Source organism: Rhinatrema bivittatum, chromosome 9, assembly GCF_901001135.1.
Source record: "Rhinatrema bivittatum chromosome 9, aRhiBiv1.1, whole genome shotgun sequence".
NCBI lineage: Eukaryota > Metazoa > Chordata > Amphibia > Gymnophiona > Rhinatrematidae > Rhinatrema > Rhinatrema bivittatum.
Window position 1 is genome coordinate 80303695 of NC_042623.1, and position 27380 is coordinate 80331074.

The 27380-nt window shown below is 43.7% G+C and overlaps 1 protein-coding gene, 1 long non-coding RNA gene and 1 pseudogene across 2 annotated transcripts in view; 1 reads left to right on the plus strand and 2 right to left on the minus strand.

The window, feature by feature from the left end:
• LOC115099445 overlaps positions 1-22707 on the minus strand; it is a 28362-nt gene extending 5655 nt beyond the window's left edge. Inside the window, exons 1-2 of the long non-coding RNA XR_003858777.1 lie at positions 22637-22707; positions 21570-21760 (exon numbers count right to left, since the gene is read on the minus strand). This is a non-coding gene — a long non-coding RNA (uncharacterized LOC115099445). The remainder of the gene's footprint in view (positions 1-21569; positions 21761-22636) is intronic.
• LOC115099444 lies at positions 437-5070 on the minus strand (annotated as a pseudogene).
• A 48-nt stretch (positions 22708-22755) lies between the features above and the next one.
• The window catches only part of TRABD (TraB domain containing), a 60407-nt gene continuing 55782 nt past the window's right edge, over positions 22756-27380 (plus strand). Inside the window, 1 exon segment of the mRNA XM_029615817.1 lies at positions 22756-22988. The gene's annotated coding sequence lies outside the window, so the exon portion shown is untranslated.

Consider the following 27380-nt stretch of genomic DNA (forward strand, 5'->3'; position numbering starts at 1 on the left):
TTTCTGTACCTTTTCTAATTCTGCTATATCTTTCTTGAGATGTGGTGACCAGAACTTAACATAATACTCAAGATGAAGTTGCATCATGGAGCAATACAGAGGCATTATGATATTCTCTGTTTTATTCTCCATTCCTTTCCTAATAGTCCCTAGCATTCGATTTGCTTTCTTGGCTGGTGTTGCACACTAAGCAGAAGATTTCAATGTATTTTCAACAATGACACCTAGATCCTTTTCCTGAGTGGTGACTCCTAATGTGGAACCTTGCATTATATAGCTTTTATTTGGGTTACTCTTCCCTAAGTGCATCACTTTGCACTTGTCCACATTACATTTAATTTGCTATTTGCATGCCCAGTCTCCCAGTGTTTCAATGTCCTCTTGCAATTTCTCACAATCCTCTTGTGATTTAACAACTTTGAATAATTATGTGCCATCAGCAAATTTGATCATCTCACTTGTTCCCATTTCCAGGTCATTTATAAAAGCCTCCCTGCTGGTCTAGTGGCCCCAGACCCTGGAACCTCTCCCTTATTTACTGCCCTTGGCAGACACTTGGGAGAAACTTGTTTGGAGCGGCAGTTGCTGCCATGGGAAGCTTGCTGGGTAGACTGGATGGACCATTTGGTCCTTTTCTGCCGACAAATCTATGTTACTATATATTTGAAAAAAGGACATCAGTGGTGCAGTGGGGGCCCCGGGCACGCCCTACTCTCCAGGCCCTGGAGACAGAGTACAGGACCCCCACACCACAATCTCTGGGTTCAACCCCATAAACTAACTACCAGGAGTTAAATTTCTGGCATTCAGCAAATATGAGTTAAGACTATGCACCTCTCTGCATTGGGGAGTAATAGTTAATGCCTTGATTAGCATGGGATTTGCATGGAGAAGTGCTAATTTGCTTGCACTTATTTACTCAGGTTTGTGTGTACATATTGTGTGCACTAAACTCCTTGTTGCATCAGGAATAAAGCTGTACACACAAAAATGTGCACATAACAGCAACACGCAGAGTAGAGAAGTAGCCTAGTGCTTAGAGCAACGGGCTATGAATCATGGAAGCCAAAGATTCAAATCCCACTGCTGTTCCTTGTGACCTTGGACAAATCACTTCGGCCTCCATGGTCTCACTTACAATCTTAGATTATGAGCTGTCTGGGGACAGATATATATATATATGTACACACACACACAGAGTACCAAAATGTAATCCACTTTAAAGTGCCCGAAAAGCATAACATAAATCAAATAAATAAATTACATGGGGAGGCCTCTGTTTGGCACCTGAAGAAGGGAGCATTAACACCCAAAACATAGTCAAGAAATATATTAAATTAATCCAAATAAAAGGTATAATAGTAGTTAGGTTTCTTCCTAAACCAGTTAAAAGTGTTTCCAATTCAATGAAGGAATAGAAGACAGTGGGCAGGCTGCAGTAGTTTCTCTCCCTCCCTACAGGAAAGACAGGAGCAGGGATTCTGCTGTCAGCACACAGTCCTGTGCACAAGCTGGCAGGAGGAGGGGAGATGCTTTGAACTGAAAGTCTGAATCATTGTCATCACATTATTATTTTATTTTTTTTTTGGTGACTGCATTCCAGAAAATGATCTACAAGTAAGAAAAGAATTGCAATTTCCATGAGTGCTTTTTCCCCTAAAATAATTTTTTTTTTTCTTTTTGCACAAGATCCTTAAGTTTAATAGGAAAAGGTATTTTTTTTCCCAATTTTGAGCTAGACCCATCAGTTTTATAGGAAAATATAACATTATTTTGACTTCTATTTTTCATCTAGACACACCTATCCTGAAAATTGGTTGTTGTAGGCTGAATCATTCGGAAGATAATGTCTGCACAGACAAAGCAAATATATAAATGACTTTTTTTTTTTTTAAACAAAACCAAATTACATTTAAAACTCAGTGTAGATTCCTACTTCTTGCTGTATCCTGCAGAACACTTTTGCAAACCTTTGAAAGGAAATATATAAACTCCAGCTGCATTGAAAAGAATCCCGCATGGGTTACTCGGTCTCCATCTGCCCCTCTGATCTCAGAAAAGCAATTTCGGTATTATCTTTTATTTTATCTCCAAAATCACAGAGCACAACGTTGCAGCACTAGCTCTATGCAATCCCAGCAGGACAGGCAGTAGAAATATTTTGTGACTGTATTAAAAAGATGTGTTCATTAAGGAATACAAAAAATATAATAGTAGTAGTCAAGGGCTCGTCTTGGCTCCTTACTGGACTGCATCCCATGCATAGCCTTGATGCGCGGAGCTTCATTTACATAATGCAAGTTGCAACTGTTTTTGTTTCAAATAAAATAATGCTAAAGTAATATGTTAATGGTAAAATGAGTTACATTATCAGTGTCCAACTTTAAAAAAAACAAAAAAAACTCCCTGTTAGGCAAATAATGATCCCCAAAACCCAAGGGATCTGAAGAGTTAAATCCCAAAACCAAACAGCCACATGTATTTGTACAGCGCCTTTCACTCAAACAGGATGCCAGCATGCCTAGTCCAGACTCTGGAAATACATAAAACATGCAGCATGCAGTCATTTCTGGGGTAGATTATCCTAGCAGCAGCTCATTTCTATCTCAAGACTCCTCCATGGTAGCTGAGCACAGGGTCCACAGAAGGGAAAGGGAGCTTTGAGTGAGTGGAAGAGGAAAGATTTCTGCAAGCTGGGGCTCTAGGTCCCTCACACGGAGCACAGCAGACGCACACCTTCCCATCTCTGGAGAGCACTGCAAGCAAGAGCACTAGCCTAGTGCTGCACGACATCTGCTGCAGGTACATAAGCTTCTATGTCATCCTAAAAATGATTAATAAGAAATTCAATGAAAACAACAGACATCCTCCTCTCCTCAAAACAAGAAGGGAATGGAGCCAGATATCTCAGGAAAAAAACCCCAAACCTTCTCCAAGCAGAGACTTCGGAGTGATTACGTTCATTTCAGCCTAGCCACACGTGCTCAATTTATATAATTATTACATAAAAATCTTTGAAATTAAAAAGATCATGTTCATTAGTTTGCGATTTCTGTACATCAAACGAGCTCCACATGAAGTTTCCCCTGTAAAATATCTCATTTAAGTAAGCAAGAGCCTAAATAGGGAGTTTTCTTTTGCCCTAGGGAAACTGCACAGAGTTTGACCTCAGTCTCACCGGAGGACCCTGGCTTGCCCTTATGGTTCAGCCTTTATTTTGGGGGGGGAGGGGGGTGGATCTACGCGCTCATATTTGACTTTGGCTCAAAACAGGAGAAACCCAATAGAAAATTTAAAAAACACCCCACGAGGCTGAATAACTGTAGCCCAATGGCCATCAGAGGACATCGAGTACCGTAGCCCCCTTTAAATCGATTACGGCTCACTCTTCATCGCTCACACAGAGCTCAGTAAGCTGACAGCCTCAGCTCACATATATCGTTGCATAAGGCACTGCAGCAACATTACTGACCTTAATAACGAAGCTTGCAATCCACATCTTGCTACAGTAACTTTCCCTACAACCGTTCCCCTTTTATATTGAGGTTGCAACAAACTGGAGCCTGGCTCCCTTCAGAAATTCCTAGCAAATAATTTCTACAGTAACACACCCTCTTTGGACAACCCGCAGCTGGCTACCAGGGAGGCACTGCATCCAAGGAAAGTCCTACTAGAAGGGCTGGCACAGTCAAAGAGAACAGAGCCACACATCATACAAAGGAGATCACATAGTCCTACTACCCACAGATCCATACAAACGCTACACGGAACAGTAGAAAGAACAGAGAAGGAGCAGGTTTGCTGAGTTCAGAAAGAGTAACGTAGGGTCCCCGGAGAAAGTGGTAGTTGAGTCCCTGGAGACGGTGCTGGCTGAGCCCCAGTGGCCGCATCGGCTCTTCCCCAGTGGCTGATCTCAGTGTAGGGTTGCTCCTGGCAGCACCTCCCGTGCTGCAGCTCCCCGAGGCGCCATCCTGCCAGCCAACAGGCAGGCGAGCACAATGCCCAGCACCTGGCCAGTGGCAAGCACCAGGGCAGCAGTGGCGATGTAGAACATGTTGTCACTGACGAAGGCAGAGACCTTGCTGAAGCAGCCGTCCACATGGATGCCTGTGGCGGGGGCTGGAGCAGCAGGCAACGGGTTGTGGCGGCAGCTCCGGCGGGCTCGGCAGCAGCTGGCTGGCACCGAGTGGTTGTAGCCTTGCTCGGCGGACCAGGGCGACAGCAGCCAGTCCCGGTAGCTGTCCACGCCGCAGCAGCGCAGTGAACGCTGCAGGGCATCCAGGGCGTCGGCCATCTCCTCCCACTCCCCATAGCCTTGCACGGCCTCCCGCAACCCGGCACGGAAGCCCTCGGCGATGTCCCGGCGGTAGAACAAACCGCAGAGACCCGCAGCCAGTCCCATGACCAGCACAGCAAGCTGGAAGAGGCCATAGGCGCGTAGCAGACAGCAGTGCTCGGTGGCAGCACCAAAGCAACCCAAGAAGCCCCAGAGCAGCACAGCGGCACCAGTGGCCAGCAAGATGGCCGGCGTATTCGGATAATCATTGGTGGAAAGAACCAGGTACTTGGCCAGTGAGATCTTTGCCCACATGCCCAGTGTCAGCATGGCCAGTCCTGCCAGCCAGAAGACAAAGCTGAATGCCATGAGGGAGATTTTGAGCAGAGCCATACCGGTGTTGGTGCAGGTGGTTGTGCCAGAGTGCCCAGCAAGCTCTGGGGAAGGTGCAGACAGCCAAAGGGGTGGAGGTCCTGGAGGGAAGAGGCAGTGGAGACACCTTTGCTTCTGCTGGAGATCCCGAGGATTGGCTTGGCTCGGTTTCCCTCTGCTCTTCTTTGCCCTCCAGAGAAGCAGGTAGTCTGGGCACACTCAGGGCAACAGGAGACTTGTTGCCATGGACAAGGTCCTGCTATCCCAGGCAAGCTGGGCTGAGTCCTGGCACGTTGGGTCTCCCAGGGAAAATCCTGCTGTCTCTCCGCAGCTCTCCAACCTTCTGCCAGCTCGGCACAGTCAGCCCCGCTGCAGCCCCTCCACTAACTCACTACTCCGGCTGCCTGCGTCTGCATCTAGGGGAGGGGCTGGGCAATGGTTTCACCCACTTCCCTCCTTTCACCGCAGGAGAGAGTTATTGCACTGAATGCACAGCACAAGAATACTAACCAGTGCTGACCGTCGTGTTTCAGAGCTCGGACTCCCCCTGCATGGCTGAGAGTCACAGCCCAGGGTTGGCGTCACATCCAGGGCTACTGGGAACTGTTGGCTTTTACCTTTCCAATTATAACATTCATTTGGGAGGTTTTTGTTTCTTTCAAAAACCACTAAGCAACTCATTGAAAAGTTTTAGATCTGCAGGTTCCCCTTCTGCCAACAAAATTTGCAAGGGAAATGACAGTAGCTTTTCTCCTATGGATAGCATCTCTCGTGCTATCACGAAGGTATCCCTGGATCCTGGCGGTACTGGAAGGAATACTCTGCAGTAATAGAGACTCCTACAGGGCTGTGGTGTAAACTAATCCATTTCACTAGCAGGCAACCCAGCCCAGACAGCGCACTACCTCCAGAAAGTCACTGGAAAAAAAGAACGCACCAGAGAACTGAGAGGCCCATGCAATAAAATAGGAGTCCAATTGTGAGCTAAATTCCAGCATGCATTGTCTTTACTCAGCTTCTGAAAAATGAGAGTTAACTCCCAATGCAGTGAGCTAAGGGCATGCAGATCCTTTGGGAGATATAAACAAACACAAACCTGGAAATGTGCAAATGAAAAAAATGCACAGCCCGCATAAATCATGGTTTTTGCAGAGAAAACATGATTTATGCGCAGAAAACATTATGTACATAAATTACGGGGGGGGGGGGGGGGGGGTGTGCATGACATGATTTATGTGCAGAAAAACATGATCTGTGCACATAAAAGTTCAGAAAGTGTTTCTTTATGAGGTAAACACTTAGGAAAATTGTCACCACTGTGCGCAGTTCTATGTGCAACTGACTAGCATTAAGTAAGCTCTTTGGGGAAGGTACTTATAGCACAATTGTCACCATCATGCAGCGCTTGCTATATGTACATCTGTCTGTCATTGTTGCCTCATGCTTCTTTGATTCACCAGCTGTTCTTTCCGGTTTTCACACAAATCTAGAAAAGCACGAGGTGACAGATAGACAGTTGTATATGCAGTGAGCAATAAAAAGAACAGACTATTTCAAAACCGCAGACACAAAGACCCAATAATTAAAAATAAGGATTAAAAAATGCTCTGCTCTCCATACCTGGAAACATTTGATTTCCAGGTGCCCTGAGATTGTTGTGAATTAGGAGAAGGAGGGGGGAGCTGCTTGCAACTTTCTCCTCTCAGTCACACACAAGTTCGCTCTTTCTCTCACATAGGCTCTCAATCATACAATTACACACATTCTCTTATACACACAGGCCTTAATCATATATACACATGCTCTCTCTCACACACACAGGCTCTCAATCACACACTTACATTCATGCTCTCTCTCACACACACAAAGCTCTCAATCACACACATACCTGCTGTCTCACATACACACATACACACAGGCTCTCAATCACACACTTACATTCATGCTCTCTCTCACACACACAAAGCTCTCAATCACCCACATACCTGCTGTCTCTCACTCACACACACACACACACAGGCTCTCAATCACACACTTACATACCTGCTGTCTTACACACTATCTCAAACACACATGTTCACTCACCCGCGCTCTCTCCCCCCACAGATAAACAACTAGCGGCAGCAACAGCCTCCTCCTCTTCCAGCCCTCGCGGCCTCGAGAAAGGAGTCCCATCGGGCATGGGGGCTGACGATGCTCCTCTTTTTGGGAAGAAGAGACCATGCTGGTGACACTGACTCCAGCATTTTAAGCCCGGGCGGAGGAAGAGTTTCCATTTTGCTGGGGCAGGGGCAGCAGCTGGGCCAGCAGGGGACCGGGCAGTATGGCACGCGCTTGGTGACACACTGGTTGAGAACCGTTGATCTATGCTGCCAGTGCCAGTGGGATCTCAGACCCGGAGTTCCCAGGTGCGCTGGTCTATCCTGGACTCTAACAAAACCCTGGAAAAACACACTCAGAACCTACGTAGCAAACCTGCCATACTAATTCAGCACTAACACCTGGAATTCAAACAACAACAACAACAACATGTATAAAAAGGCAGCAATGCAAACTTTGCAACGTACCCTAGAACACCAATACAACTCATATTGGAAGGTGCAAATCGGACAACAGAAGAAGCTGGATTGCTACAGATCCCTACACAGAAAATACACACTAGCAGAATACCTCACTTCAGTCATAAATGCAAAAAAATACATGATAAGTGATCAGGGACTAGAACTAGTAAGATGAGACAAAAACTAAATTCTGTATGCAGTGTAACACCAGATATATAGAAACAATGCATTTCCTCTCACGCAGGGTAAAATACAAAGATATCAAAGACACACATTTTCCCAACGCTGACAGGGAAAATAAAATACTTCCCACAAAAGAACAAGGAAGAAAAACTCTTTATAATCCTGGGGAAAAGAGGAGAAACAGCAACTATAATAGCAAAATATGTAATATGCTGCCACCAGGCCAGAAATAATTCCTGACCAGGGACAATACAAACCAGCACCAAAACCTGAGGCTTCCTGATGCTGTACTTTCTGTAGTCTGTACCTCTACTTGGGTTATCATTCTTGTACTGTTTTTCCTTTCTTTTAATTATTCTGTAGCCACACGTAAAATTGTTATGCCAATAAAGTTGTCTGAATAAATCACATGGACAGCTGACCGCAGTGTGTGCAGTTACGAAGTCTCATTATGGGGAAAGTCACAGGGAGAACTGATTGCAGTGTGTGTGGGGCCTGAAAGTCTCACTGTGCGGATAAATCACAGGGAAAGGCGACTACGGCATGTAAGATAGGAAGTCTGCTGTATTGATGAGGGCCCTTAGAAATTCCGGGGACTGAGTCGAGTACATAATGATTTTTGTGTAGTTTATCACCCAGCCTAGCTGATCCATTAAATGAGGACTGTATTTAAAGCTGCCTTTCCTGGAAAGACTTGGCTCTGATAAGCCAATCATCCAGATAGGGGTTGGATTAAAATCCCCATTTGAAGACTGCGGCCACCACCACCACTACCATCAAACTGGCTGAAAGTCTGTGGGTCAGTCACAAGAACGAAAAGATGGGCTTTGAACTGGAAATGTTCGCCTAAGACATAGAATCGCAGAAGATTTTGGTGGGTGTTTCATATCACAATATGAAAATAGGCTTCCACCAGATCAAGGGCTGCTAGGAACTCTCCCTTTCTTAATGACATGATGACAGAGTGGAGAATCTTCTTTTGAAAATGGGGTACCTGGAGATACTTGTTGACGCCCTTCAGATCTAGAAGTGGGCAGAAGAAACCATCCTTCATAAGAAAAGGAAAATAGATTGAATATTTATATTGTCCCAGTTCCCCTGAAGAAACCGGGACTATTGTCTATAAATTTGTTTAGCATAGTTAATGCGGTACTTATTGCCTCCCTATTGGCCAGAGAGCAACGGGGGGGGGGGGGGGGGGGGGGGCGTGTGTATGTGGCATAAATGCCTTAGGAACAACGGTTCTAGGGCATATCCCTTCTGGATGACATTTAAGATCCAATGGTCTGAAGTAATATCAATTCCATGTAGGATTGCCAGAGGCATCCCCCTATTGGTACTATAATGTGACAGAACCACTGAATGTCTCAGAGGTGGATGCCCGGCACCTGCAGCCACAGTAGAGTCTACCTTGGCCCTTCTGGCTCCTTGAAAGGAATGGGGATTTCCCTTGGTGGGCTGCTGGGGAATGTATATTCCTGGTTTAAACTATCGGTAATACTGGAAGCACTGGTGCTTTGGACCTTTTGCCCCTGACCGGGGTTCATCTTCCAGGATACTCTGGGGTTTGGAACTTACAAAGGCAAGTTATGGATATGGCATTTGCCACCCAGTGACATAGCCAGAGCAGCCTCTTGGCTGTCATCCCCGATGCTAGTGCTCAGGAGGCGAAAAGGCCACTCCAGATTCAATCATAGCTGTATCTTCACGCTCTGGTAGTTGTTGGACCCAATGCATTACTGCCCGTGCCTTGTAGTTCCTGCAAATGGAGGTGAAGCGGAAAAGGCTTGCTTCATGTTCTCGATCTTCCTATCCTGGGGGTCCTTTAAGGCTGTCCTGCCCTTGACGGGTATAGTTATTTTGTAGGTAATGGCTGATGCCAGGGCATCTACCCTGGGAATTCTAAGTAGACTATTTCTGTCTTCTAAAAGCAAGGGGTAGATCTTGCTCATAAGTCTGCTCCTTTAACCCTCCTTGTAGGGCATCCCATTGTGATAAGACAATACTTTTTAAAGCTGGGTGCATAAGAAAAGCCTTAGGGGTCTTTTGGATTCCTTGAAGGATCAGGTCCCCTTCCACCTGGTCCTCCCCCTTGGTGAGATTTTGAGGGCAGTCATTATATTGATGAGGGCCGAAGTTCCTCCCTCCAGAAGAGTCTTACTAATGCCAAATCTTCTTCTTCCTCAGAGAAATATTCTCCCTCCTCTGGAGAGTCTGAAGAGAGAAACTGATCAGAATCTTCCCTCGATAGGGAACCTTCTACTGACTCCTGTGCCATAATCTGACCTGAAGAGCCTGAGGTCTTTATAGGATATCTGGGGCATTTTTGAGGTGGTAACCTTCAGTCAAAGGCAAAAGAAGGACCAGGAAACATGAGACTAGTCCCAGAGAGTCAGGATTTTATATATCACAAAAGACGTGATCATGAGACCTGCAATTGATATAAAAGACTTTTGACCTCCTTCCTAGATATAATATTGAATGAGTCTCAGGCCCCAGCTCCCGGAGAGGCTGACCTAGAGCATGGCGCAGGGATATTCTCCTGATGCATCAGGAGAATATCCCTGGTGAAATTCCTGAGGGGCAGGCCGGGATTTTGTTCCTAACTTCCCTGCCAATGAGGCATCTGATGGGGGGGTGTTGAGGAGATAAAGCCCTGCAGGATCTGGAAGGTCTCTGCCTCTGACACTGCTAACCTCTGGGATATCCCCAAATTTAGTGCCAGCACTTCCACTAGGGGAAGAGAATGTAGCCGGATGGTCTTATGCAGGTTGCTCGGAGTCCCAAACACAGACAGGGCAGAGACAGCTTGCCATTGTCGGAAGCCATCTGGTTCCACAGGCCATACATCTATGGCCTCTATTCACGGCATTTTTCTTTTTTTTTAGTCCAGGCATTTTGCCAGTTGCCTGGTTGTGGGAGGAAGGTTCTGCCACTGGTCAGGTACTACAGCAACTTCACTTATCACTAGAAGTGCCAGCAATAAAAAGACCTCCCCACATGGTCCCGACAGCCTAGCCCATATAGGATATCTCTTCAGCTATTCACCACTTCTGGGTGGGTTGGTGGGGAGCTAGGGCCTGGCTGTTGCAATGCTGTTCAGCTTCCTGCTTTAGCTTTCTTTCTCCTTCTCTTTTTGTTTTTAAACTTTATGCTCCAAGAACAGAGGAACAAAGGGAGCTAGCTAAGGAGGAACAGAGAAAGAGAGAGAGAGAGAGCGGGCTCCAGCTCCTACTCCCTACCCTAGTTCCTCTACCAGGGATGGGGAGAGATATCACTACCAGGGATGATCTATCAGACCTCTAAGAGTAGGGGAACAGAGCGCAAGAGAAAACTCAACCCGAAAATATTTTTTTTTCACATTTTAAATTCTAGAAGCAGCTTCTGCTGTGGAAACTGTCAGGGAAAAAGGTGCATTTCCCAGCCTAGAACCAGGGTCTTCCTGGTTTGGGACCAGTGTGCTGTATCCTGATCCAGATTGGTCCTCAGGGAATTCAAAAGTAGTGCTAGGATACCTCGCAGGTGTTCCCAGCATTTAGATCAGGGCTTCCCAAACCTGTCCTGGGGACCCCACAGCCAGTCGGGTTTTCAGGATATCCACAATGAATATGCATGAGATTAATTTGCATATACTGAGTCTCCAAGGTATGCAAATGATAAGGTGGCCAAACTGTAGTGTGGGATCCTGGTGGAGACCCATGAGTTCTTGTTTATGTACAGTGTTAAATATATATATATATATATATATATATATAATGACTCAGACCTCTACTTCACCCCCGTGATTTCAGATCAGTTCTGCAAGCAATCATATTTTCAAAGATTGACTACTGTAATGCCCTTTTAATTGGTCTCCCAGCGATTTCCCTTAGACCTCTACAAATGCTACAGAATGCCACAGCTAGGATTCTTACAAAATAAAAAAAAAGGGACCACATCACTCCAATTTTAAAGAATCTTCACTGGCTCCCTATAAAATATAGAATTTTCTACAAAACTTGTTCAATCATCCACAAATCCATCTACAAAACCTCCCATCTTGACCTCAGGATCCCTTTACAATTATATTCATCTTCCCGTCCATTGAGAGCTGCCCAAAAAGGCTCTCTAAAAACACCTCCAATTAAATCATTTTCAAATAAAAGAGCCTTCTCCACAGTTGGCCTGAATCATTGGAACTCTCTCCCTTCAGACCTTAGACTTGAACAATGCCCAATTACTTTCAAAAAAAGACTCAAAACATGGCTCTTCACCCTAGCCTACGCCTAATTGGACTTAATCCTTCCCACCCACCCTGATTCAAATTATTATGTTTTTCACTGCCAAACAACCTTAGATTTTATCACATATTACTCTAGTCACTTTTAATCGACTGTTACATGTTTGACTTCCAATCTTATACTGATTCTGTTATTTAAGGTTTCTATGTCATAATGAGTTTAAATGAGTAACATCCCAGTTCTTCATTTCCTTGTTCTCTGTAAGACTCACTTTCAGTCATTTCAATAGTTGTCTGTAAACCGAAGTGCTTAGTGATTTTATCTCTAGAACCTCGGTATAAATAAATAAAATAAATATATATATAAGTTGTATTGTGAAGTCTTGTCTCAACCTGTGCTTCATAACACTAACACGCCCCTCGTATTTCTTGCTCTTGTGAATGCTATACAGGGATGAGCCTTAAAAACTGGGTGAAGCACCAAAATATGCCAATGCTCATGTACAATATGTTGTATGTCATGGGCTCTATCAGAAAAACGTAAAGCACATTTTAATTAGTCTTCGTTTTTCCCCAATGAAGGTTGTAACAACAACTCTCCATTAGAATACTTTGCCCATAAAAACACTTGCTTGGTGACAGGCACTGGATAGATCTTAGATTGATTTTTAAATTCTGTCATGTCAGTGCATATCTTTCTTATTCATAAATTGGCCAAAGGTCCGCGGATGACAGCTCTGATATTGTAAAAGATTATTTTTAAACAGTTGGTTTTACATAAACTGTGGTTTTTAATCTGCTTTCACTTTTATATATGATCAGATCTAAGAAAAGATATATGCTTGGCATGCATTGACATAGTGATCTTTAGACTGGAATGTGGTACATTTAACCAAGAAAAACATTCTTGCAATTGTTTCGTGCCCTGCCAGAATAATACAATGTCATCTACAATAAATCACCTCCATAAGGCAACATAATTCCACCAATAATACGGATAAAATACATTCTCTTAAAGCGGTCTACATATATATCTTAAGAGATCAGATTTGTAAAAGTTGATTATCCCAGAATTCCAGTTACTTATACAGTTCCCAAAATTAAGTTTCCTGACAGGCTACCGGGTCATGCAGTAGTTTCAGGTAAGGATCCTATTATGGAACATTTATCAGTTTGTGGATTCTTTTCTTTCTCCTTTTGTTACAATGAGTAAATCTTATATAAAAGGATACGACACACATGTTGAACATTTCACAACAGCTCTAGGGAGATATTGCAGCAATATTGTTGGTTACTTTAGATATTGGAGCATTATATACAAATATTGCTCAGGAGCAAGCATTGCAAGTTATCTTTGAGTCATTAACTTTACTTCCACAACCTCAGTGAATTCCAGCTTACTTTTTAATTCAATTGGCACAAATAACTTTTACAACACAACTATTTTTTCTTTGAAGGAGTCTTTTAGTTGCAAATTAAAAGCATAGCTATGGGTGCGTGTTTAGTGCCCAGTGTTGCTAATCTATATGTAGACCAGTTTGAGAGAATGTATTTATATCCGTCTCTGTGGTGGAATTATATTGCCTGATGGAGACAATTTATAGACTATGTTGTATTATTCTGATGGGGGACGGAACTGTGAAGTTTCGTGGCCCGCAGGTAAGGTCCTGCAAGCTGCGGCACTCACCTGACACCGCCAAGCTGTCAGACATTCTTTTGCAGTGGGACACCACTGAACACTCGCTCTGTGGCTCAGGATGCTGCCATCGTCGCACCCTCCTAGTACTCCTCTAGGTGCGCGCGTGTGCACTGTACTGTGCAAGCCTTGTAGTAGTGCCTCTTGATGACGTCACTCGCTCAGCCCTATAGAACCTTCCAGGACTTCCTCCCTTTGCCTCAGTAATGGGTCGCCTGTATCGTGTAGTGTCGAGTTGCTGCTCTTCCTGCGTTCCTGATCCTTCCTCTTTTCTCCACCCTTGTCTCATGCAGCCTCTGTCTTCCTTCCTGCCCATCCATGTCAGTCCTTTTCCCTGCCTCTTGCATTTGCCCACTGGATTTGACCCTAGCCTGGACCTTGACCATTTTTGCCTGCAGCCTGCCTCTGACCCTTGCCCAGACATTGACCATTCTTGCCTGCCACAGACTCTTGCCTGGACATTGACTTTGCTTGTTTGCCACCTGCCTCTGACCCTAGCCTGATACTAGACCTATGCTCTCACCTCCTTCCTAGAGACTCTCGCCTAAGACCTGCCTGCCCCCAGAACCCAAGGGCTTAACCCAAGGGGAAAGGGGTTGGTATAGGTGAAGCTCCTGATCCGTCTCTTCCTAGACTAGGTCCGCCAGCTGTCATTGAGCACCGATGGGGCCTTCCCCGTAGATTGAGCCAGTCTTACCAGAGAAACAAGGGTCCACAAGTCTTTCACGATCAACAATTGAAAGAATTTTTTCGTAGTTAAATGTACATAAAATTAAAAGATTTGGCATACTGGGTTACACCAAAGGTCTATTAAGCTCAGTATCCTGTTTCCAACTGTGGTCAATCCAGGTCCCAACTACCTGGCAGGATCCCAAGGGGTAGACAGAGTCCAAGTTGCTTATCACAGGGATAAGCAGTAGATTTCCCCAAATCCATCTTAATAATGGCTTATGGACTTTTCTTCCAGGAACGTGTCCATTTTTTTAAAGCCAGTTACACTAACAGCTTTTACATCCTCCAGCAATGAATTCCAGAGTTTAGTTATTCATTGAGTAAAAATGTATTTTCTTTTATTTGTCTTAAATGTATTACCTAGTAATTTCATTGCTTGTCCCCTATTCTTCATACTTTTTGAAAGAGTAAACAACCAATTTGAGTTTACCCATTCCACTCCACTCATTATCTTACAGAACTTTATTACATCTCCCCTCAGCCGTCTCTTCTCCAAGCTAACCTCTTTAGTCTTTCCTTAGAGAAGAATCATTCCATTCCCCTTTATCATTTTGGTTGCCCTTCTCTGTGACTTTTCTAATTGTGCTACATCTTTTTTGAGATGTGATGACCAGAATTGCTCATATTACTTAAGGTACAGTCACACCATGGAATGATACAGAGGTACTATGATTTTCTCTGTTTATTTTCCATTCTGTTCCTCTTAATTCCTAGCATTCTGTTTGCTTTCTTGGCCACTGTTGCACACTGAGCAGAGGATTTCAACATATTATCCACTATGACACCTACATCTTTTGTAAGATTCATGGACCCTTGTTGCTGTGGTAAGGTTGGCTCATCCTAGGGGGAAGGCCCTGTAGGTTGTGCCAACAGCTACCAGACTTAGGCTAGGAAGAGACGGATCAGGAGTTTCACCAATACCAACCCCTTTCCCCTTGGGCTGAGCCCTTGGGTTCTGGGGGCTGGCTGGTCTTAGGCGAGAGTCTCTAGGAAGGAGGTGAGAGTGTAGGTCCAGTATCTGGCTAGGGTCAGAAGCAGGTGGCATCAAGAGAGGTCAATGTCCAGGCAAGTGTCTGCGGCAGGCAGCAGGCAAGAATAGTCAATATCCAGGCAAGGGTAAAATCCAGTAGCAGGTCTGAGGGCAAGCGTGAGAGGCAAGGAAAAGGAAGGACATGGAAGGGCAAGAAGGAAAGGCAGGGCCTGGATGAGACAAGGGTGGAGAGACAAGGTAGACTGGGCTGGAGAGATGAGGCAGGCTGGGCTAGAGAGTTGAAGCAGGCTCAGAATCAGGAACGTAGGAAAAGCAGCAATTGACACTACATACATTATGCAAGCAACCCGTTGCTGAGGCAAAGGAAGGAAGTCCTGGAAGGCCCTCTATAGGGCTGAGCGGGTGACATCATTGAGAGGTGCCACATACCCTGTAAGGCCTGCATGGTCTGGCGCGAGCCTAGAGGAACACTGGGAGGGGCAGGATGATGGCAATGTCCAAAGCTGCGGAGCGAGTGTTTGGCGGTGTCCCGCCACACGAGAAGGGCCAACAGCTTGGCGTTATCGTGTAACATCCTTTTCCTGGATGGTGACGCTCAATGCAGAACCTTGCATTGTGTAGCTATAATTTGGGTTGCTCTTCCCTATGTGCCTCCCTTTGCACTTGTCCACATTAAATGTCATCTGCCACTTGGATGCCCAGTCTCCCAGTCTCGCAAGGTCCTCCTGCAATTTATCACAATCTTCTTGTGATTTAACAATGTTGAATTATTTTATATCATCAGCAAATCTAATCACCTCACTCACTGCTCCAATCTCAAGGTCATTTATAAATATGTTAAAAAGCTGTGGTCACCTTTTTCCATTGAGAAAATTGACCATTTAGCCCTACTCTATTTTCTATCTTTTAACCAGTTCTCAATCCACAATAGAACATAGCCTCCTATCCTGTGACTTTTTAATTTCCTCAAGAGTCTCTCATGAGGCACTTTGTCAAATCCTTTCTGAAAACCAGATACACTATATCAACTGGGTCACCTTTATCCACATATCTTCTCATGCCTTCAAAAAATGTGGCAAATTGGTGAGACAAGATTTCCTGTGGCTAAATCTATGGTGGCTTTGCCTATATGTTCAGTAATTTTGTTCTTTGTATAGTTTCAACCATTTTTCCCAGCACTAACATAAGCATCCTGGTCTGTACTTTTCTGGATCACCCCTGGAACTCTTTTTAAAAATTGGTGTTACATTGGCTATCCTCTAATCTTCAGGTATTGTAATTGATTTTAATGATAGTTTACAGATTATTAATAGTAGGACTGCAATTTCATTACTTCAGCTTTTCAGCACTCTGGAATGTATACAGTCTGGTCCAGATGATTGCTACTCTTTAGTATGTCAATTTGCAATTTGAAGTCACTATATCATGGCATGACAAGCATATATCTTTCTTTGATATGATCATATATAAAAGGAGATTAAAATGCTCAGTTTATGTAAAACACTGATAAAAATAATTTTTGGCAATATCATAGTTGTCATTTACAGACTTTATGTAAAGGCTTTCCCGTCGGTCAATTTTTGAAAATAAGGATATGCACTAATATGACAGAATTTAAGAAGCAATCTAAGATCTATCCAGCGCATGTCATCAAAAAAGTGTTTTTCTGGGCAAAGTATTCTAATAGAGAATTTTATTTATTTATTTAAAATCTTTTCTATACTGTCGTGGAGCAAGCTGCCGTCACAACGGTTCACAATAAGGCACAAAATTACATGTTTGCTTAAATGTGTTATAACATATTAACTTAAACAGGTGCCAACAAGTACTGTAACATAGTTTCATCTTGTTACAACCTCCATTGAGGGATAATGAAGAACAATTAACATGTATTTTATTTTTTCCCCAATAAAACACATGAAATACAATGCATTATACATAAGCATTGGCACGTTTAGGTGCTTCACCCAGTTTCTAAGGATCATCCCATAGTGTTCACACATGCAAGAACTGTGAGGGAAGTGTTAGTGAAATCAGCATTGCCTATTCAACAGAATGAAAAACACATAAAAAAGTGAACCGTTATGCCTGTGGCAACTGTGCCTTTTGTATTCAAACTTTACAGGAGGCTCAGTGGATAAATCCAGTTTCAGGTGAACAGTTTATTTTTAGACAAACTTCGTGTGTATCAAAGAGCGTAGTATGCATGACAGTTTGCCTTTGGCCATTGTTTTATGTAGGATGGACAAAAGATGTTTAAAAATGAGATTAATGGAACATCAACATCTCAAATATTTGTGGTAAGAAGCCCCATTGATCTTATATGGTGTACAACATAAACATACATTTGAACATTTGCAGGGGTTTGTCACTGAACAAATAAGGGAACACTGGTATGGATGTTATGACCCGCTGCCCGTGGACCCCCTCGCGAGCAGAACTACTCACCCATGCTGCCCTTCTTCACCCGACGCGGTAGGACACCGCCGTCGGGCCTCTTGTGCGGCTGGAGCCGCGGTCTGTCGGTTGCCCCACGCGGCCCGGAGGCCGTCCTGGATCTTCTTCTCCCCCCTTGGTCGGAACCGCAGCCTTCCTGCCCCTCACCGCGGGCCAAGACTGCCCCTGATGTCACCGGCATCTTCGCGGCGCTGAGGCCGCATCCCCGGGCTGGTCCGACAGCTGGAGCCGCCCCCGGGGCTCCTCGCAGTGGCTGGAGCCGCTGCCGACGTCAGGGCCTGCGTTCAGGCCAGCCTTGCCTTCTCAGCGTCTCTACGTCGGTGCAGGCCGCTGTCCGCGGTCCTGCACAGCTTCCTGCTTGCTTCTTAGGCGCCGGCCCGCGCCTCTCTGCCAGATTTAAAGGGCCATGCACAGAAAGTGTGCTGGCCCCACCTTTAGGTGGACTTCCTGCTTTAGCCCTATAAAGGGCTGCTCCTTCAGTTTGTTCATGGCCTTGCATCGGAGTGTCTTCTTTCTGGAGGCTCCTGCCTGCCAGAGCTCCATCAGGCCTTCTTGTCTTCTCCATGGAGTTCCTGTTGTTTCGCCATGTCAAGTCTTGTCTTCGTGCCTGAGGTCCCTGTCCAGATGTCCCGTCCAGGCATCCTGATGTTCCTGTCCTGATCTTCATCCTGATGTCCTGCCATGATCTTGTACGTCCTGATGTTCCTGCCTTCCCGGATGTTCTTCCCTGCGTCTTCGTATGTGCTCCTGGCCTTCTGACCTGCTGGGCCTTGGAGTGGCCAACAGGTGGGATCCATCCCTGCGCTCTGGAGCTTCTGTTCCTGCCAGCTGTTGGAGCTTCGGATGTCATTGGTCCTGACATCGGAGTTCCTCCTTGCCTGGATCTTCCCTGCGCATGTCCCGCTCTCCTCATGGTCCGTGACCAGCCTTCGGGCTGTGTAGGGCGCACAGTGGGACAGGGTGGTCCGCGACTCAGTCCCACGGGAGGGCTGAGTAGGGCGTCCTCAGAGACAGTGCAATGTGTCTTCTGTGATGTCTTCGTACTAGCCCTGGTCTGTGATGCCGTTGCATCCCCACCGGTTCCAGTACCCGAGTCTTGCTACAGCTCCTGCCTGGTGCCAGTACCCGAGGCTTGCTACAGTTCCTGCCTGGTTCCAGTACCTGAGTCTTGCTACAGTTTCTGCCTATTTCCAGTACCCAAGTCTTGCTACAGTTCCAGTCTGGTTCCAGTTCTCAGTCCAGCTTCTGCCCTCAACCTCAGGCCAGGCCTGCTGCTCCATGCTGTTCCTCACAGCAGGTCCGAAAGGGCTCGGAATGGTCGGAGGACCATTCACATTCCAACATCTTCTTGTTGTTGGCCGTGGGAGCTTGCAGGCCTGGTGGAGGGTAGCCCGCCAGTCACGCTGGAATACGCCATCAACCCTCGGGTCGGCCCTGGGTGCGCCTGGGGTGGGGCTGAGGCCCAAGGGCACATTAAAACACCAGAGTGTAACAGAATGCAAGGCCTTGAGGCTGCAACAATGGAGCTTTTGAATTTCCAAGAACAGTGGATCTTTAAATTAAACACTGTGGAACCTTATGGGATTAAGCGTGAATTGTTGTGGAACACGTTACTCTGATCATATGGACTGAGAATATAGTTTGATAGGTTGATCAGAGAAGAGGAGCTCTTCTTAACCTTGCATTTTTTTACTTTGTTGTAGAGATGCATGGAAAGAAGGGACTTGATAAGCAGACCCTCTGAATTAAACTCCCATGAATAGTGGGAATTCAGTGAACACTTCTTAGTAAATAGTGGAGTGAGAATATGAGGTGACAGAGCTGCACTCCTGAAACAGATTTTCAAAATACGGATATGTCGAGTGCTGTCTGGGGTTTGTTTATAAGCGTGGCATTTAAACAAGGGAAGTGATTATTTTAAAGTGATTACTGAAGTGCACATCTAGAATTTATAATTTTGGACAAATGTTTGACGAGCACATAAGGGTGTTGTAATCAGTAATTTTAAAAAGGGGGTGGGGGTGGACTATGATTACAAAATTTGGTGATTTTCTCTGAAGGCAGTATCCTCAGAGTTTTTCCAGGTATGATTGTCCCTCTTCCATAAAATTAATATAAAAATGTTTTGGTGCTAGTTTGTTTTGGTTTTGAATTTTTTACTAGCCAATTGTATTTTTTTTTTGTTATATGTATATCAATATCACATTATGCTGGATGCGTGGGCCATTTGCTGCTTCTGAATCATCTGTGCGATGGTGTTCTCACATGGATAACTTTGTGTATTGGCAGCTATATAGCCAACTAAAAACCTATCTTTGTTGCAGTGTTCTCACTTGGGTTTCTGGTACCATAGACATAGACCGTTTGTAGAGAAGAGAGAAATTATTTAATGGCGTATCAGAAGAAGCCTTTATCTTGGACAGAGAGTTTTTCCTGAATCTTGCGAAAGCCACCCTCTGCACATGTTAGGGGGTGAGTGCTTTAACAGCAACTCTATGAATATTTTAACAGCAGGGAGCTTCCATGACTCGTGTTGCACCTTCAAGACAGATAAATAACTTATTTTTAAGGTCTCAGTGAATTTATGGGTGAATGGAATTAGAAAATAGCACCAGATACCAGCAGAGGAGTAAAGTTAGGTATGACAGATTCCCAAGCTGTGGATCTGGACTAAGGAGACAACATGCTTCAGGTCATTAGGAAAAAGTGAACCAGTACTGTGTTTTTCAACTTCTGTTTCTAAGCTTTTCCTTACTGAGAAACTCTCAGAAAGTTTTCATATAAACTGAAAAAAAATCCCCACTGATCTGTTGCTTCTATTCTGGGACTAGGTGCTCATCCTAGTCTGGACATGATAGTATGATTCTAGATCCCACCACCACCACCATCTCTCTCTCTGCTTTCTTTGCCAACCATGTAGCTCAGTTCCCCAGTTGCCTGTTGCCCAACTCCTGGCATGGATGTCATCTTGTTTTCATTATTTATGGGAGTGACAACTCCAACATAAATTTTAGAGAGCTGAATCATAGAAATTGCAACAGTGTGTACTCCTTACTAAAAACAGGACATGCAGGTTAGACAAAAGTTAATTTGGCCCATATTCTCCATTAATAGAGTCCTAATGACCTGTGATGTCTTAAGCACTGATTTTAAGGTTTTATTTTACTATCTGCATTATGAAAGTTCAGAATTTAAAGTTACTTGTTGACTATTTTATGTATCCTGTACAAAAGTATGTATGTATCCTTTCCATTTCAAAATCCATTTGCTTTCAATCGGGCCGATACAGTAAAAACCGCGGGAGAGCAGGCAAGCGCCTGCTCTCCCGGCATGCACACAGGCCACTCTCCTGTGCGCGCAATACAGTAATTTAATTTATTTAAATTAGGGCCGGCGGTAAAAAGAGGCGCTAGGGACACTAGCGCGTCCCTAGCGCCTCTTTTCGGACAGCAGCAGCAGCTGTCAGTGGGTTTGACAGCCGACGCTCAATTTTGCCAGCGTCGGTTCTCGAGCCCGCTGACAGCCATGGGTTCGGAAACCGGACGCCGGCAAAATTGGGTGTCCAGTTTTCAACCCGCGAGCTGCGGGCCTATTTCAATTTTTTTTTCTTTTACTTTTTACTTTTTTTAACTTTCGGGCCCTCCGACTTAATATCGCCATGATATTAAGTCGGAGGGTACACAGAAAAGCAGTTTTTACTGCTTTTCTGTGCACTTTCCCAGTGCCGGCAGAAATTAGCGCCTACCTTTGGGTAGGCGCTACTTTCTTAAAGTAAAATATGCGGCTTGGCTGCACATTTTACATACTGAATCGCGCAGGAATACCTAATAGGGCCATCAACATGCATTTGCATGTTGCAGACGCTGTTAGGTTCGGGGGGGGGGGGGGGGGGGGGGGGGGGAGTTGGATGCGCGTCCAATCGCGGGTTAACAGTGCGCTTCACTGTACTGTATTGGCCTGAATGTTTGCAATTCAACAAAGAATCTTGTTTTCATGTAATACGCTAATCTTTTCCTGACACAAGAATAGAGCCTAGAAACACTTTGGATTCTCCTTGAGAAGTAAGAAAGAGAGATACTCACTCTTATGGTTCAGCCCATATTTTCTATTTTTAGATTTGCTTATTGCACAGTCCCCATTCTTGGAAGTCAAGATCCCTTCACAGTCTCTAGGCAGATCTTTGGGCAGCCTTTGGTTTGATTTTACCAGAAGCCCATGATGATGTGTGGTTAGTGCAATATGAAAGCTCTACATCCATATAATATTCCACATTCTGGAAAAAGTTAAAGTGATTTAGCAAGAAGAAGTGTGAGACATATTTTAACTAGACATTTTTTAAATGATAGATTTTACAAAAAAAATAATTAACTTTTACATGCACAATTCCATGCAGATATACTATAGAATCTACCCCTCTGGTGCAAGAGAAAATTGAAAGCCCATGTTGGAGGATTATAAGATAACTGCTTGCTGTATGACCTGTGTTAGTTCCACTGCTTGTTGTTGCAGAGTACACTGTTGTAAAATTTGCTATTGCTGGTGGTTCGTGGCCTACTGCCCAGTCATTCATTGAATATAAACTCATGTATGCAGATTATTTTACTTTGGGCTACATACTCGTTTAAAATCTGGCAACACCTACTATGGTCTGCTACCCAGTAATCCACTGAAATCACAGCAGCAGCTCCTCAAACACTCTGCAGGAACTGCTGCTGGCTCTGCTATTACTTGGTCAAGGTTTGCTGCTGCTAGCCAAGACTTGCTACTGTGATATAGTCTTAGCAGTGGGCGAGGAATAACGGGGCAAATTGGATAAATCAGTTAATCTTTCTCTTGTAAACTTCTATTTTATTATGTTACAGAAGTGCCGTCTCCAGATGACTCAGAAAGGGTCTCTAAAAGTCCCTGGAAACTCGTTTACTGTAATATCTGTGTACAAAGTATGTGTGTTGTTCCAATAAAAGACATTACATTATAGCCATTAAAGTATCATACTAAGAAGCGGTTAATTTAAAATACAAATCCTTCAGGAGCTACAAAAGTAAGGTCTGCCCAAAACAAATATGACTGTTAAAATCCTCACGAGCCGGCGCCTGACGATGACGTCAAAATCTAACGTCGTTCTCTGAGTGGGTGAGGTTACACGTACTCAGCTCTGACGTGTCCTGTTTTCAAAGTAACAGGTAGCAATACTTCAGCGGCAACGTGAAGGAAAAGGTGACGACATTATAGGGGTCATGGCGCATGCGCTTCGTTTGATACGGCACACTGGGAGTTGGTGTTCTTCGGGTAGCATGCTTGTCTGGGTTATATATTTAAAAAAAAAGAAAAAAAAGCCACAAACCTTTCCTGTATGCTCTCAGAGCCAGCGGCTGCCCAGAACTCCCGGAAGAAATACAACTCCCGGCGTACAGCGCGCGCTCTCTCTTCTTCCAGTCATGACTAACAGCTGCAGGTCCCGGGCTAGTGCGGGCTAGTCGCCGCGGGTCTCCCCGGAGAGGGTAAGTGCTGGCTCCACGGTGTATGCTGCTCGCCCGGCCGGGAGGTGTCTGCGATGAAGCAGCAGCTTTGGGCAACCAGCTCTCTGGCCGCGCCTGGCTGGACACCTCGCTGCCCTCGGGGTAGCACGACTTCCCTGTGGCGGGGTAGCGCCGCACGTCCTTCCTTGCCAGGAGACTCCGAACCTGGGCCTAGGTTCTGTGTTTGGGGTTTTGTTTTTTTTGTTTTTTTTTTTGCTTGACTTGTTTTGATTTTTCGCTTGTGGTTTAACTTTTGGTTAGAATTGTATTTTATATCTGCTCTGCTTGGGGAAGGTTTCTCCACTTTCTTGTAAACGTGCCGCTTTGGCTTCAGACTGATTTTTGTGAGGAGGACTGTTCTATTTGAACGCCTTAATTATTTGTTTCTTCTCAAAGGTATATTCTAGCAACCCGAATAAGGAGCGTTTGGGAAGAAAACACAGGGCTCTAACAAGAAATCTGGGTTTTAAGAGGCGAAATCGGCCTTGGCGTTAGCATGCTCTTTTGGGATAAGTGCCGAGAAACATCTGGCTGTACAGAAGCCAGTGGCAGAGGAATGTATCCGTTTCGGTACCAGTTACTAACATACATGGTCTTCAGCTCAATTTACTTTGTTTCATTATTTTGCTTTGTTTAGCAGGTTCGGATATTATTGGATCAACTTGAAAGTTATCTAGAGGTAATGTGTCTGAGCTTGTGGGACCATATGGGTTCCTTCTTCGATGGCTCATGTGCTCTTGAAAGCTCACAGAGAACAGCATTATTTTTTTGAAAATTCTTATTTAGATCCGATAAGAATTAATCATAATTTGTGATGAACTTGTTTTTTCTAGAGTCAATAGAATTACTAGAATCTGCTCTTACCAGAGCTAAAAGATAAATTAATTCTTGCTGGATGAGCTTTAGTGTAATAAGATTAAGTATTTAAAAAAATAACTCTCACCACTACCTTCAAAATAGTACTCCATGTGCATGAAAAATACTGTGCAGCATTTGTTGGATATTTTCTCCAAAGTAGCTGCATCATGCTTCAGCAGTGAGCTGGTTTCTTTCCTTCCTACTTCCTGGTCTGTGGCAGTAGACTCATCAGTATAGTTCTTGTACTTGGAGGCTGGGTGGAACACTAACCTCTTAAAAACTTTCTTTTAATTGTTGGGTGCAAGGTATTTTGTTTAGTATTTATTTGGCATGGAGGAGCAGCAAGCTATAAACCAGGGAAGACTGGGTTCAAATCCCATTGATTCACCTTGTGACGTGGACAATTCACTTCACTCTCCATTGCCTCAGACTCAGATTATAAGCCCTCTAGGGACAGGAAAATACCTACAGTACTTTGAATGTAATTTGCTTTGAAGTGGCTGAAAGACCAAATTAAAAAATTTATATTAAAAAATTATATACTGCATAATCAGTAAAAGTACAATAAAAGTGCGTTACAGAGTCATGAGCCAAAACAATACAACACAATCCCTACTGCCTGCCAACCTCCAAATACCACGTGACTATGCATCCCATCCTCTGCTACACCTGTTTTTTCGCAATCTATCTGTTTCTCTTTGAATTTTTAAAAGGAAATAAAATGGATTTTAATCATCATTAAAATTTTAAATAGTTTACCTGCATTTGTAAGAAATTAAATTATTTCATACCTGAAGAGCTACAGATGTAAATGCTAGATCGAAAACTGTAACCGTGTTTCCTGAGAGGATCTAAGTCGGGGATGGCCAAATCCGGTCCTGGAGAGCCACAAATGGGCCAGGTTTTCAGGAAATCCACAGTGAATATAGATGAGAGAGATTTGCATACAATGGAGGCAGTGCATGCAAATCTCTCACATGCATAGTCATTGTGGATATCATAAAATCCCGGCCTGTTTGTGGTCCTCCAGGACCACAGTTGGCCACCCCCGATCTAAGTGATCAGCCAAGCCTATACCAAGCCACCTTCGTATACATATCATGGACCCTTAAAATGCAAATGAAAGGTCAATGATGACAATTTAAATTTTTCCCTTTCAGCTATTGGCATCCAGCAAAGGTGATGCTTTCTCCCATTTTGTCTTCCCACACACTAACCTAGCAAAGTTATTTTGAATTGGCTGCTTTTTTATTTTTTTTTAACCAAACATCCTGGCAACCCCAACAACAAACTAATACAGTAGTCTAGAACCCTCATTACTAATGCTAATACCACAGTCTTTACTGCAGCATTATCAATGGATGGCTTCAATGGACATTCTTGTTAGCTGCATGTGTGCCTTTTTACGTCTGACCCTCAAAAGTCTCCACTGTAAATTAGAATCAAGATTTACCCCAAAGCTCTTAACTTTAGATGAAATACCCATTTCAAACCGCATTACGTCTTGTAAAGAGCCAGCACTTCATCTCCTTGTTAGGGGAGGAGCCCAGTGTCTCATATGCCACATGATTGTGAAGAGTCCTTGAAAACCAGAAAACAGAAGCTGGAATGTGGGCATCTTGATGCCAGTATTGGCTGTTTCAGGATCCTGAACAGCTAGTGCCATTTGCTGTTCTAGATCTGTGTCAACTTTCAGTAAACAAGGAAGCCAAAGCCTGACCCTCAAATAGTACATTAGTGCATAAAGGAAAGGGTTCTAAATAAAGTAGTAATCTAGTATCATACTCTATGCAAATCCAGCCAATTCATATGGCTTAAGCACTCACAGTGTAATTGTATACCAGTGTTTTGTGTGGGTTTTTTTATTGTGCAAATAAAATTCTTTTCTAGGAGCACTCTGTGCTTAAGAGGTTTTTAGAGACATAGTCCAAAATAAGTCCACCAACTGAAAATCCCAAGGTGAACTCAAAACAATGCTAATCCAGCACACTTTGTTTATAGAAAATGCCGAAAAGTATTACTTTAGCTTAAAAGAAGGTGACATGCTTCTGCAACTTGTTCAACCATTCTGCAGCTGGAAAAGCAGTCGCCCAAAAAGCCCAACACTGGCAGTGTTCTGACAGCAATCCGTCTGCATTGGGGGTAAGGTATAAAACAAATATATTATAGAACCTTGACAGAGAAGAATAACACTAAAATACTCACAGAGTATGGTTCTCTCATTCAGATATGGCCACTAACTTTGAAGACATCTGATGTCAGTAACTCAATGAGTTTAAAGGGACCTGCGGCCAGTCACATATACTTATTCCGATGACATCACATTTGCTACTGAACTGACCCAATGGTAAATAGGAAAGATGAAACCTTTCATGTGTAGAGCACAGTCCACTTCATTTCCCTATTCAAATCTTTAGGAATAATAGTGTTCCAGTTTTATAAATAAAACATTTTAACTGCACCAAACATTTGTATGGTCACCTTCCCTCTTGTTTGGAACAGGTTGTGATAGAACTGCAAATATGAACTAATCTCATACTTTGGAGGACCTTATCTAATGAGGCACTAAATGGTGCTTCTAATCTATTGTGATGGATGCAACTAAGATATTGTATACAGACACGAGTTGTCTGTACAGTTTAGCCTATATACATGAGAGCAGGGACACCAAGTTACATATATGACCACTTTTGGCTTTAAATCAATCCAAAAATGATATAAACAAATTTACAAAAAAAGTAACAAAATAATTAAAAATGCACTACACAATTACATATTAATACAGTTAAAAATACAATAACCACCCTTAAGAGATACACCTGTAATCACATGATCTAAACTTTCACATAGATGTAATCTCCTTGAATTGATACTCTCTCAGTGACTCTTCAAACCCAACGAACATTCATTGCTGTAAGATGCCATAATTTTTCATGTGATATTTTTGAAAAATGGTGACATCTTACAGCAATGAATGTTTGTTTGGGTTTGAACTTGTGGTGGTGTATGATGAGTTGCTGAAACACTTAACTTCCCAGAGTTGATACTCTGTGTGAAGATTTAGATTATTTGCGTATTCAAACGGAGAAAATATTTTTGATATTTGGGATTATTATAACACATATTCCATTTGCTTTTAACCACATTGTGCCACTTTAAATGTCTTGATGAAGATTGGTGACAGTTCTAATATAAGAATCATGCTTCTGCTGACCTCTTCAAGCTTTATAGAAAGTGATACAAATGAATGGAATGTGAACGTCATCTTTGGCATCTTCATTTGATGTTTAGAGAGTGTATTGGAATATTCACTCAAGAATTACAAATGAAATTCCTTTGAAGGTAGATTAAGCGAAACATGTTGGGATAAAAGCATTATTTATGCAGATATGTATGATTGTTGGCGGAGTGTTTGTATGGTGTGCGATGAATGTTTTTGGATGAATTATTATGGGTGTATCGTGTAAGGAAATGTTTTTTTTTACTGGATTTGATATGTAGTTGTATAATTTTTTA